The sequence below is a fragment of the Octopus bimaculoides genome, chromosome 2, assembly GCF_046866305.1.
Source record: "Octopus bimaculoides isolate indiv1 chromosome 2, ASM4686630v1, whole genome shotgun sequence".
Taxonomy (NCBI): domain Eukaryota; kingdom Metazoa; phylum Mollusca; class Cephalopoda; order Octopoda; family Octopodidae; genus Octopus; species Octopus bimaculoides.
Window position 1 is genome coordinate 194,244,533 of NC_142929.1, and position 12,002 is coordinate 194,256,534.

The window sequence follows — 12,002 nt, forward strand, 5'->3', positions numbered from 1 at the left end:
ATTCGTATATACTTCTGCAAATTATATTGATTCTAGAACATCTATGCTGATGAGAACACGGATGTTGTTACGTAGATGAAAAGTTACTGTTTTGTAGATGATTGTGATAAAGTTGATGGCATTAAAAAGTAATAAGAATCTTTCAGAAAAATGGACATACAAAGGTACATAAAAATGATAACTGCTGTTTTATAGGTAATTTTAAAAGTTTGCTATTCTTTATTCTGCATATCAGTGTTGTAATTAAATATAAATCATTTTCATAAACAAGGTTAGTAAAATAAACTAGTAGACATTTGGCAGGTTTTACTGTTCCAGTAACAAAATCTGCTTGATAGGATAATAAACAGGTAACATTTTGGTTTTATTATTATTCTGTTTAAATGTATATCTTGAACTTTCAACATTTAGGGTAGGACACCTGTGAGAAGAAATAGGTGTAGAGTTATATCATTATCATGAGATAATCTGTAGTTGGGAAAGATATCTTCCTGGTGTGTCTGACAAGTTTCATGTGGAATGAACTATGCAATTAAAAGCTGTTGGTCAGATCCATTTGCAATGATGATTGGAGATAACGGTATGACTGAGTTCTGAGGAGAAAGACTTCCTGCTGTCTTCTTTAGGTCAGTAGCTAACCTTGAACCAAAATGTTACCAGCCAAGTTAACATTAATTATAGTCCTCCTGTTTGAAATATCTATCCTCATACTATCTCACAGCAGGCGAACTATGTTACTCTACAAATTTTATTATATTTCGGTATTTATGGTTAAAAAATGGAATGAGTTGAAAGAGTTATGTGTCTTGACAACAGACATAGAACAAGTGATGACATATGAAACAAAATCAATCTGTAGTCCAACATGACTCGGGTAACTGCAACTCTACAATACAAACTGACCAAATAAAAGATGCTTTCTGTTGGAAGAAGCAAACTTCATCTTTTCATATTTTCTTTAACTCTTCAAAAAAATCCTCATTCCAAGACTACTGTCTGTATTTAAATTAACTCATTATTATATACAAAATTACCGTAGTTGAAAGAGTCTTTCTTAAATGTTATTCTAATAACCCTAACCCTAACCCTAACCCTAACATTTCACGGAATAGAAAGGTTTCTGTTATTCAGGGTTTAGTAAAATTACAGAAATTATGCCAGCTGTTCGACAGAGGAGACTGAGCAAAAGGCACCGATGAACCAAGGTCATTGACAGCACTGCAGCCCAAAGATTTTCAGACCAGCAACGGATGGCGTGACCGTTTCCAGAAATGGTTTAAAATAAAGTGCATTTCCCTGCATGGAGAGACAACATTAGCCGAGAAAAAAGCTACCGAGAAGTACCTTGAGACCTCCAGGTAGATCATTGAGGACAAGGGATGCAATCCAGAACAGGTTTTCAGTATGAACAAGCTGGCTTGTTCTGGAAGAAGATGCCTTCCAGAATGTACATCATGAAGGATGAAGCCAGAGCCCCAGCATGTAAGGCACAGAAGGAGGACAGAGTGATGCTAATTATGCGTGGCAATACTCCTGGCTTCATGATGATACCAGGACTTATCAACAAGTCCACGAATCTAAGGGCCTTCAAAAATAAGAATAAAAACTTGCTGCCTGTCCACTGGATGCACAACCCCAAGGCCTGGATTACCAAAAGTCTAATATTTTGAATTGGTTCCACCAATGCTTCATCCCTCAAGTCAAGGAATACCTCCAAAATGTTTGCATAGAATTCAAGGTTTTGCTTGTTATGGATAATACTGGTGGTCACTCTTTGGATTTGAATCACGAGGGAGTTCAAGTCGAGTTCCTCCTGCCAACACCATCTCCCTCATCCAGCCTATGGATCAAGGCGTGATCCATGCCTTCAAAGGCACTTTACACTCTGAACCCTCTCCAACACCTTGTGGATGCAATGGATTCGGATGAGAATTTCAAGTTAAAGGAGTTCTGGTGTAACTTTACGATTGCAACATGCCTGTCAGTCATCCATGTTGCTCTAAAAGACATGGATGCACTGTAATTCCAATATCTACCTTTAGGTGTCTTTGTCACTTGTGATTCCTGCGCTTGTTTTGAATTCAGATTTGTTTATGTCTATTTATCGGCTACTTTCTCATTCTCATTCATTTGTGACTTTATTTTTTGCCCCCCATGACTCCTAAGAAAATTCATAAGGAAAGTGCTAAGTGTCGTGCTGGAAGATAAAACACCATGGAAAAGGTGTGAAGTGGAAGCAATTGCACAATCTTTTGGGATGAGTCGGACAAGTGTATCAACGATTGTACATAATAAGGGTAAGATTTTAGCACACATCAAATCTGAAGCCCCAGGGATGAAGAACAGCGTCATCAATAAGAAAAGAGGCAAACATCTTTGAAGAAACGAAAAGGATTCTTTCTCTTTGGGTTGTTAGGTCGAATGGTCAGCGTGCTACTATTAGTCAAGAAATCATTCAAGAGAAAACATTGTCTTTATTTGAGGACCTGAAGAAAAAATATCCAGATGAGAAAGCTATAGAGTTCAAGTCAAGTCAAAGATGGTTCATAAGATTTAAGGAACGAAGAAGTTATCACTCCATTAAGAAGCAAGGTGAAAGTTCATCAGCTGACGAACAAGCAGCAACGGAATTTCCCAATGCATTAAAGAAAATCATTGAAGAAAGCCAGTTTTTTCCCAAACAGATTTTTAATGTAGACGAAAATGGATTGTAATGGAAAAAATTGTCAGACCATTCATTCATTTCCAAAGAGGAGAAAACAATTCCAGGCTACAAGGTCTCAGAAGAATGTGTGACTATTATGTTGGGAGGTAATTGTAGAAGAGATTTAAGTTAAGGCCATTGATTGTGTTTCATGCACACAACCTCCGTGCCCTGGAGAACATACCCAAGGAATCTCTCCCTGTTATATGGATAGCTAATTCAAAAGCATGGGTTACTGTTTTTGTTTTTGAAGATTTATCCCAGCAGCAGAGAAGTATTGTAAGGAGAAGGAGATTCTTTTTAAGGTTTTACTTATCTTAGATAATGCTCCTGGCCACCCACAAAACATTGTAGATTTTGACCCCCAACATTACCATTGTATACCTCCCTCTGAACACCATGTCTCTTCTGCAGCCAATGGATCAGGGAATAATTGCTATCTTCAAGTGTTACTATATGAAGCATACACTGCGGCAAGCAATAGCTGCAACTAATCTTGATGAGTGCATCACACTTCATGACTTTTAGAAGAGATACAACATCTACAAGGCTGTACAGAATATAGCAGTGGTATGGGATGACATGCAGAGCACAGCTATGAATGATTATGGAAGAAGCTATGCCTGCAACTCATGAATGATTTTAAGGGGTTTGATAGTGTTGCCATCAATAAAACATTGGTGACTACAAGCATAGAACTGGAAATGAATTTGGAGAAGGATTTCACAGATTTATTTAAAAAAGACAAGCAGCCCCTGACAAACCGAAAGTCATGTAACCACCCTTCAAGTTTTCCAGGTATGCTAAGATCACACAGTTTGTGGCATAGCTTTTGCAAAGTCAAGGTATATTACGTCCACCCAGTCATAGTGCTGCAGGAGTTGGGTGAGGCAGCTCCTGCCTGGTTGAAAACCATGCTGGGTGTCACTCAGCAAGTCGTTTTCTTCAGGGAATGTTATTAGTTTCCACTGACAAGGGATGGGGGGTCAGAATATAAATGGGATGGTCAAGTAAAAGAGAAGAGAGAAACAGATGGTGGCAAGTGCCAGGGCCATACCCTAGAGGTACGGCAATCATAATGTAAGTAGCAGAGTATTGCCAAAGCAGCATGATTAGAGTGTGGGGGAGGGGAATGTAGTGAGTGGTGAAAACCTGGGTATATAGAGGGGGGTTGGAGCTACTGGGTAGCAGTGAAACAGTGAACAGGGCTGTGAAGACAGGATTGGAGGGTGAGAGATAATAGAGTGCATGAAAGAGGAGATGTGAGGAAGAGAAGAGATGTAGTTTGATTTGTTGAGGGGAGGGGTTCTTATGTGTGGGTGGAACACACTGCTTCTAGAACTCAGTTTCACTGATGTGGGCAGGTCTTCTCAAGAACTTCATATCACCATATACCTTGGTCCATTGTCATCTCCTCCACGAGCTTCAACATCCTGAGATCAGTTCTTAACACTTCATCCCATGTCTTCCTGGGTCTTCGTCTTCTGCAGGTCCCATCCACTTTCAGTGATCAGCACTTCTTTATGCAGCTGTCCTCATTCATATGCATCACATGTCCAAATGTTGCATTTGATTCCTCTTATGCCCAATTTTTCTCTCAATGCATTTGCACTTTGCCATACATGCACACTGATGTTGCACATCCAACGGAGCATGCTGCCTTCATTTTTCTCCAGTATACGCATGTCTTCCTCATTTAGAGCCCATGTCTCACTACCATGGAGTATGGCCATTCATACACAAGCATCATACAGTCTACCTTTCATTCTGAGAGAGAGAGAGGCCTTTTGTTGCCAACAGAGGTAATAGCTCTCTGAACTTCCTCCACCCAATTCTTATTCTAGAAACAATACCTTTCAGAGCATCCTCCACCATTGCTAATTTGGTCACCTAGGTAACAGGAACTAAGTCCCATGTGCTCTTAGAGCTTATTGTGTCTGTTCAGCTACCCGGGATTCCACTGCACCTCTTGTGTCCATAGCTCACACTGGGTGCAGTGAATGGAATTCCAACTTCTTTCCAACATATTGAGCAGGGCCATTTACCTGATGGAAAGAGAGTTTTATCTTCTTTTTTGCTAACAACTTTGGTCTTTGCTAGGTTAATGTTAAGGCCTTTTGATTCCAGGTTTTGTTTCCATACCTGGAATTTCTTCTCCAATTCTGCTACAGATTCTGCATGTATATATTTTTATATATTGGCACACACATACATATATATTTATGTTATAGTACAGTCTGGTACCTTGCTGTACTCAAGAAGACCCATACGCAGCAGAAGACCGGTTCTGCTGGTGGTGTAAAGCACACGTGACAGTGCCACATAAATGTGTCCTTGTTGTGCCATGTAAAACACTCATGCAGCACCATGTAGTAAAAGCACACTCTGCAAATGGTTGGCGTGAAGAAGGGCTTCCAACTGTAGAAACCCTGCCAAATCAGGCTGGAGTCTGGTGCAGCTTCCTAGTCTGCCAGCTCTGATCAAATCGTCCAACCCATGCCAGCATGGACAACAGAGTTACATGATGATGATGATGATGATGATATAGATAGGTGTGTATATAATATATATGACTGTGTGTGGACGTTAAACGATGATGATGATGATGATGATATACACACACACACACATAATAAATGATTTTATTTTTATTGCTGATCCATCTCAAAAAAGAATTTTTTTTTAACCCTGGTCAACTCAAATTGAGTTTACCTATGATCACAAACACAGTGTATCTAGATGTACATCATTTAGTGCGTTCCTTGTTTAAGATATTAGAGTGTGATTTAAGAGAGATTTTGCTCCTATTTTCTAGCAGGTTCTCCTACCATCTAAGCGGTGTGTGTGTGTGTGTGTGCAACATGCTAGTGATAGTTAGAGGTGGTGGCCATGTCTCTGATGGGACGATAGGAACTTCCTTTCTGCTGTGGCCCTCAGCACCCCAAGCCATTTCTCTCATGACATAAAGAGCGGATATCCATTATTTCGCTTCCATTGAAGTGGATGGCCTTTTACGAATGAGTTGTTCCCGATTTCCCATACATCTGTCAGCTTTACAATGCTATCAGCTGTTTGCTTGTCACATGTCCTCCACTCACCACTAATTACAAACCAGTCCTACATTGGCAGCCAAAACATGTATCACACACACACACACACACACACACACACACACACACACACACTTCAGAACAGCCTATGTTATTTAGCACAAAAGTCTGTTCTTTTCTTTATCTTTTTCTTCTTTTAGTTGTAGACTGAAGGCTGTGGTCATGCTGGAGCACTACCACAGCTTCATTTCTAACTCAATTTATTAGACTGTGGCCATGCTGGGGCACCGTCTTGAAGCACTTTAGTCGAACAAATCAACTCTATTTCTTAAGCTTATTCCAACCAATCTTTTTGAAGACATTTGAGAATTATCATTGGAAATTAGTTGAATCTCTGATGTATTTTCAGTGTTTATCCAATTCAAATGAGTCTGTCAAATGTAGTCTTTATTTATTCACTTTGTTTTCATCATCATTTAACATGTTTTCCATGCTGCTGGCATGGATTGGATGGTTTGACTAACTGACGAGGCTGGGTCCTGCACCAGGCTCCACTCATCTGTTTTGGCATGGTCTCTCTGGCTGGATACCTTTCCTAATGCCAGCCACTTTACAGCGTGTACTGGGTGCTTTGTATGTGGCACAAGTACTCAAGGAATTGCCAAGTAGCTTGCAAGACAAGGACCTCTCTGCTGAGAGAAGTGGGTCATGTGCCAGATGAGAGGAGGCTGGAGTATGAAAGAGGGACAAGGATAGCTGTCTGGCTACAGGGGTGGTACCTGGCTACCCCAGTTGGTACTGCTTGCTATTTTACTAACAACTTGTAATACAAACTATTGATTTCTTTCTTTCATATTTCAACTAATCCTAAAAGCTGGTGCATATGTTTGCAGTGCAGCATTTTCTCAAACCTGACTGATGATGATGTTGATGATGATGATGGTGATGATGATGATGGTGATGGTGATGATGGTGATGGTGATGACTGCATCTCAACTTCAAGCTTCTTACTTCCCCTCCTCAACCCTTCATGTCTTCACCCAACGTTCGTTAACCACTTTTATAATAATCACAACAACAACAACAACCACTAATATTTCTTTGTTGTTGTGTGACTGTGACAAGTGGTAGGACTGTACTGGAATTGATTTCTGCCAAACAAACCAGTTGATATCAATAATAATGGCAATGATATGGTTCCGCCAGTTCTGGCATCTACATTGAATGAGGAATATGAATTGCTAAGTCCATTTACATCTTAGTTTTTAAAATTCACATCAAACTCCACTTATTGTATCCTTCTTTAACAGCTGCTTCCTCGCAGTTAACCCTGTTTGCCTTTGTTTCAATTAATTTTGAGTTTAGTCAAATAACTTGTCATAATTAAGTTGGTGTTTGGAATAGAAATCAGGAGATTTTGATGGAAGAAGGTTTCAATTTAGATTCCTTTAAAGCAGGAAATTTGTATCATAGAATCGAGGATGGTTTCAGGTGTGTGGCTTTCAAAATGGTTAAATATCTTCATCCAGTCATATTGTTTTCTTCTTAGTTCCAGGCCAACCCTGATTAAGAAAACAGCAACAGTATTCCAACCATAACAAACCCTTTTTTATTATCAAGTGTAAGGCTCAGTATACTTTTCATAGGGTCTATCCCCAAATCTCTTCAATTAAAATGAAATTTAGTCAAGACCTTATGCTGAAACCAAATGGGAAATTTTTTTATTGAAAACCACTTCAGGTTTGTGAAAAAAATGAGGCAGTTTTATTTCTGATATTTACATGGAATCAAGTTTCCTTCATACCAGATCAACTTGGATGATGCCCTCGGAGTCCAACTAATTTCTCTCTTTAAAAACCCAGTTGACTAACATTTATTCTCGTTCAATTTCCCAATTGTCAGTAATGATTTGGAGAAATGAATTTAGACATGACAACAAAAATAAAAACAAAAATAAGCAAAATTAATAAAAACAAAGGAACTGAACAATTTTATTCTAAATCTCTCTCTAGAAAATGGTGCTATTTTATTTTTGATGTAGCAACATCACAAATTGGTGTTCTTGATAGAACAACTTTCATATTGTCTTCAGGATCCACCCATTTTGTTCTCAACTTCTCTTTTCACAAGAGGGTAAATTGTTATAAAAGACAACAGTATTTTTATCCTTTCCAACATGGTTTTGAAGACTTTTGTAGCTTTTTAAATCTGAAAGCGTGACAGATCTTCCTCATTCTGAAATTCTGCAAGTCTTTCACTTTTAAAAACAAAGTTCCAATAAATAAGTACATCTGCCAGTTCTTCAAACTCTGCAGATACAGCATCAGCAGTGTTACAGTTAGTTTCATTACCCAACTGATAATGATGCATGAATCCAGTTCTGCAAACAAATTACAGAACCTTTGTTTGTTTGACAAAATTCTTTGTAACTGACTCTTTGATGTTACCACCTCTGATGTCTTGACAACTTTCTGAAAAGGCATTCACCTTGTTTTGATCAGATTTCTACTTCTAGTGCAGAAGTGTTGAGTCAAATACCCAAATGTTTTTCTTTGTTAAAATAACGAAATGCTGCTAAACATTTTGCCCATTCTGCTAACGATTCTGCCAACTTACTGCCTTATAAACATCAACTTAATATGTTGGGTTTAGCTGGAATAGAGAAAATATAAATATCACATTTTAGAATATCTCTGTTACAGAATTAATATTGAATTTAAACCACAGAAAATATCTGGAAAATAAAGAAAAACATTCCTGCATCATCCTTGAGTAGTAAATTAAAAAATTTTGCCACCAGAATGTAATGAGCCAATGTCTTGTCTGAAGCAGATTTTTATGTTGATTCTGCAGTTTATTAGAAATTATTTTTGTAGATTATTTATAATTAAACATGTTTATCATATTATATAAATAGGGATCATTGTCAAATTTTAAGTTATATAATCCAAAAGTAAAATTAGTTGAAACAATTTTCTATTAAACTTCAAAATAAATCATAACAAATTCAAATGGAAACATCTGGTTAATTTTGGTTTCCATGAACAGAGAATATCTCCCTTTTGACAATGGGTGTTCATAATACATGATTGTGTCTCCCCAGTCAAAGCCATGCCTGGATCAATGAATCTAACAAAGAAGACAGGCTCTTGTTTATAAAGATAGGCAAACGAAATATTTACTGATAACTGCCAAGCAGATAATAATCCATGGGTTGCATGAAGAAGAGCGAGAATCCTAACAATAACACGTCTATTCATTCTCAACACATTCTGGTTGATTCTTTGCCAGAATGGATTAAGAACAAATAGAGACTATTTATTTGTGCTGCATGCACCTCATAGATTGTTTACTTTTTTTTTATGTCAAAAAAAGAAAGCAAAATATAATGTTTAAAAAATGTTCAATACAATAAATAAAAAATAAATTTCTATTTAATTAAAATGTTAATTGGTTGAAATAAGTTATTAGAATATATTTTTCAAGATTTATGGCTTTACAATTTTACTAAAAAAGATTTAATTTCTGATATTATCTTTTTTCTCCTTCTTGTGAAGTGTTCAACATTAAATCTGTGAATTATGTAAGTTATGATTCAAAGCATAAAAATATTCAACATGTCTTTGTACAAAAGATATTGTCATGATGCTGTGTCTCTTATTTCTTATAAATGAAATGCAAATGCTGAACTTTCATTATTTACATTTGACTGATATTTGTCCTCATCTTGTTCGTTGTTGACACAACGTTTCGGCTGATATATCCTTCAGCCTTCTTCAGGTGTCTTGGGGAAATTTCAAACCTGTGTTCTCATTCCTAAGGTATTTTTTGGTGTTATTATTATTATTATTATTATTATTCAGGTTACAAGCAGTTGTTCATGGTATAGACTACTGTCAAGTTATCTTTACAGTATAGACGTAGTATTCATGCATGGAGGTGCAATGGCCCTGTGGTTAGGGCAGCGGACTTGTGTTCATAGGATTGCAGTTTCGATTCCCAGACCAGGCGTTGTGTTTATTGAGTGAAAACACCTAAAGCTCCACAAGGCTCTGGCAGGGGATGGTGGTGAACCTTGCTGTACTCTTTCACCACAACTTTCTCTCACTCTTTCTTCCTGTTTCTGTTGCGCCTGTATTTCAAAGGGGCCGGCTTTGTCACACTCTGTGTCACGCTGAATCTCCCCAAGAACAACACTAAGGGTACACGTGTCTGTGGAGTACTCAGCCACTTTCACAGTAATTTCATGAGCAAGCTGTTCCGTTGATCAGATCAACTGGGACCCTCGTTGTCCTCGTAACCGACGGAGTGCCACGTCTATTCGTGCGATCTTTTATCTTTTACTTGTTTCAGTCATTAGACTGCGCTCATGCTGGGGCATCACTTTGAAGAATTTTTTAGTTGAATGAATTGACCCCAGTACTTTTTTTTTTTAAAGCCTGGTACTTATTCTATTAGGCTCTTTTGTTGAACTGCTAAGTTACAGGGACATAAACACACCAACACTGGTTGTCAAGTGTCAGTGGTGGGAGACAAACACTCAAACACAATGGGCTTCTTTCAGTTTCCGTCTACCACATCCATTCACAAGGCTTTGGTTGGCCCACGGCTACAGTAGAAGACACTTGTCCAAGGTGCCATGCTGTGGGATTGAACCCAGAACCATATGGTTGGGAAGCAAATTTCTTACTACACATCTCCATCTGCACCGATGCACACAGCCCTGCTCTCACCTCTATTATTTATATAGTATATACACAGCATATAAATGCTGTAGAGTCAATAGTTTTAAAGAGACCAAATTATTATTCTGTATAAAATGTTCACACCTCATTTAACATAAAACTATGTTTGAAATACAGTTTTCCCTAACAGCAATGAGCAAACATAAAGATCAAGGAGAAAAGGAGAATGTTTCACACCAAAACACGTATAAAACAACTGGTGTTGAAATAAAAACACTTTGTTAATGCCATGACTACAAACCTGATGCACAGGTTTAACCACTACGCCATATGCCCACAGGCATATGGTGTAGTGATTAGAGCGCAGGCTACAAACCCCAAGATTCCGAGTTCGATTCCAAGCAGTGACCTGAACAATAATAATAATAATGATAATAACCTCGAAAAATACCTTAGGAATGAGATCTCAGGTTCAAAATTTCCCCAAGACACCTGAAGAAGGCTGGAGAGTATATCAGCCGAAACGTTGTGGTAACAACAAACAAGATGAGGATAAATATCCATCGAATGTAAATAATGTACATAATTCCTCATCTCTTAAATATAGAACTGTACAAACCTGAACTCAAATAATACCAGTTCTGTGGAGTCTTGCAATAAAAAAAAAACTCTTTGTTTCGGAATTAAATACACAAGAATAGTCTCTAAGAATCTTTCTCTCATTTTACACATCTTCCATAAAATTCCATGACTTCCCTGAGGAATGTCTCCTTTTTATGATGGTAGAATGTGATATGAGAGACGTTTGATTTGTATTTTTAGAGAATCTAATGACTACTCCTCATTAGTTTCTATAAACAATGATAAATTAGTCAAAAGTCCTTAATGGGAGCTGTTGGTCCACCTTCTCCACCTTCCTCTTCTGTTAGGTTGTTTCTATTTTAAACTAAATTAACTATCCAGTAAGAGGCCCTTTGTTGCCAGCAGAGATGGAAGCTCTCTGAATTTTGTCCAACCTATTCTTACTCTCAGAGCAGCCACTTCTGCTACTAACTTAGTTACCTAGATAACAGAAGCTATCTACTGTCCCTAACTTAACCACCCCCCTCCAGTATTTGATGGAGTCTGTTTTCTGTACATTTTCGGTGGTTATTATACCTGTGCATCTTCCACCCACAAAAGCTATTTTCCTCTAATATTGCTGCATCTCTTATGCATTCATAGCTTACACCAGGTACATCTTATGGAATTTCTACCTACACCTTTTCTACAGATTGAGTAGGGATTTGTGATTTGTCTGCCTTCCTACTTACTAAGGCTTAGATTTTTGCTAGGGTAACTCTAATGCCTTTCTATTCTAGACCTTGCTTCCATATCTGAAACTTCTCTAGTTCTGGTAGTGATTCAGCTATAAGAACAAGGTCATCAGCATAGAGGAGCATTCAGGGATAACCTGTCTTAAGTTACTCTGTTATTGCCTGGAGGACTATGATGAACAAGAGGGGGCTGAGGACTGATCCTTGGTGAACTCCTACTTGTATCCTGAATTCTTCGCTGTACTTG

At 38.0% G+C, this 12,002-nt stretch overlaps 1 protein-coding gene across 3 annotated transcripts in view; it reads left to right on the top strand.

The window, feature by feature from the left end:
* The window catches only part of LOC106881939 (long-chain fatty acid transport protein 6), a 62,020-nt gene that overhangs the window by 8,087 nt on the left and 41,931 nt on the right, over positions 1-12,002 (top strand). The window contains exon 1 of one of the 3 annotated variants that reach the window (XM_089348290.1): positions 57-195. The exons of 1 other annotated variant lie outside the window; for it this stretch is intronic. The gene's annotated coding sequence lies outside the window, so the exon portion shown is untranslated. Of the gene's footprint in view, positions 1-56; positions 196-4,061; positions 4,195-12,002 lie in introns of those variants that run through there. One more of the 3 variants, XM_089348291.1, reaches the window with a different exon arrangement.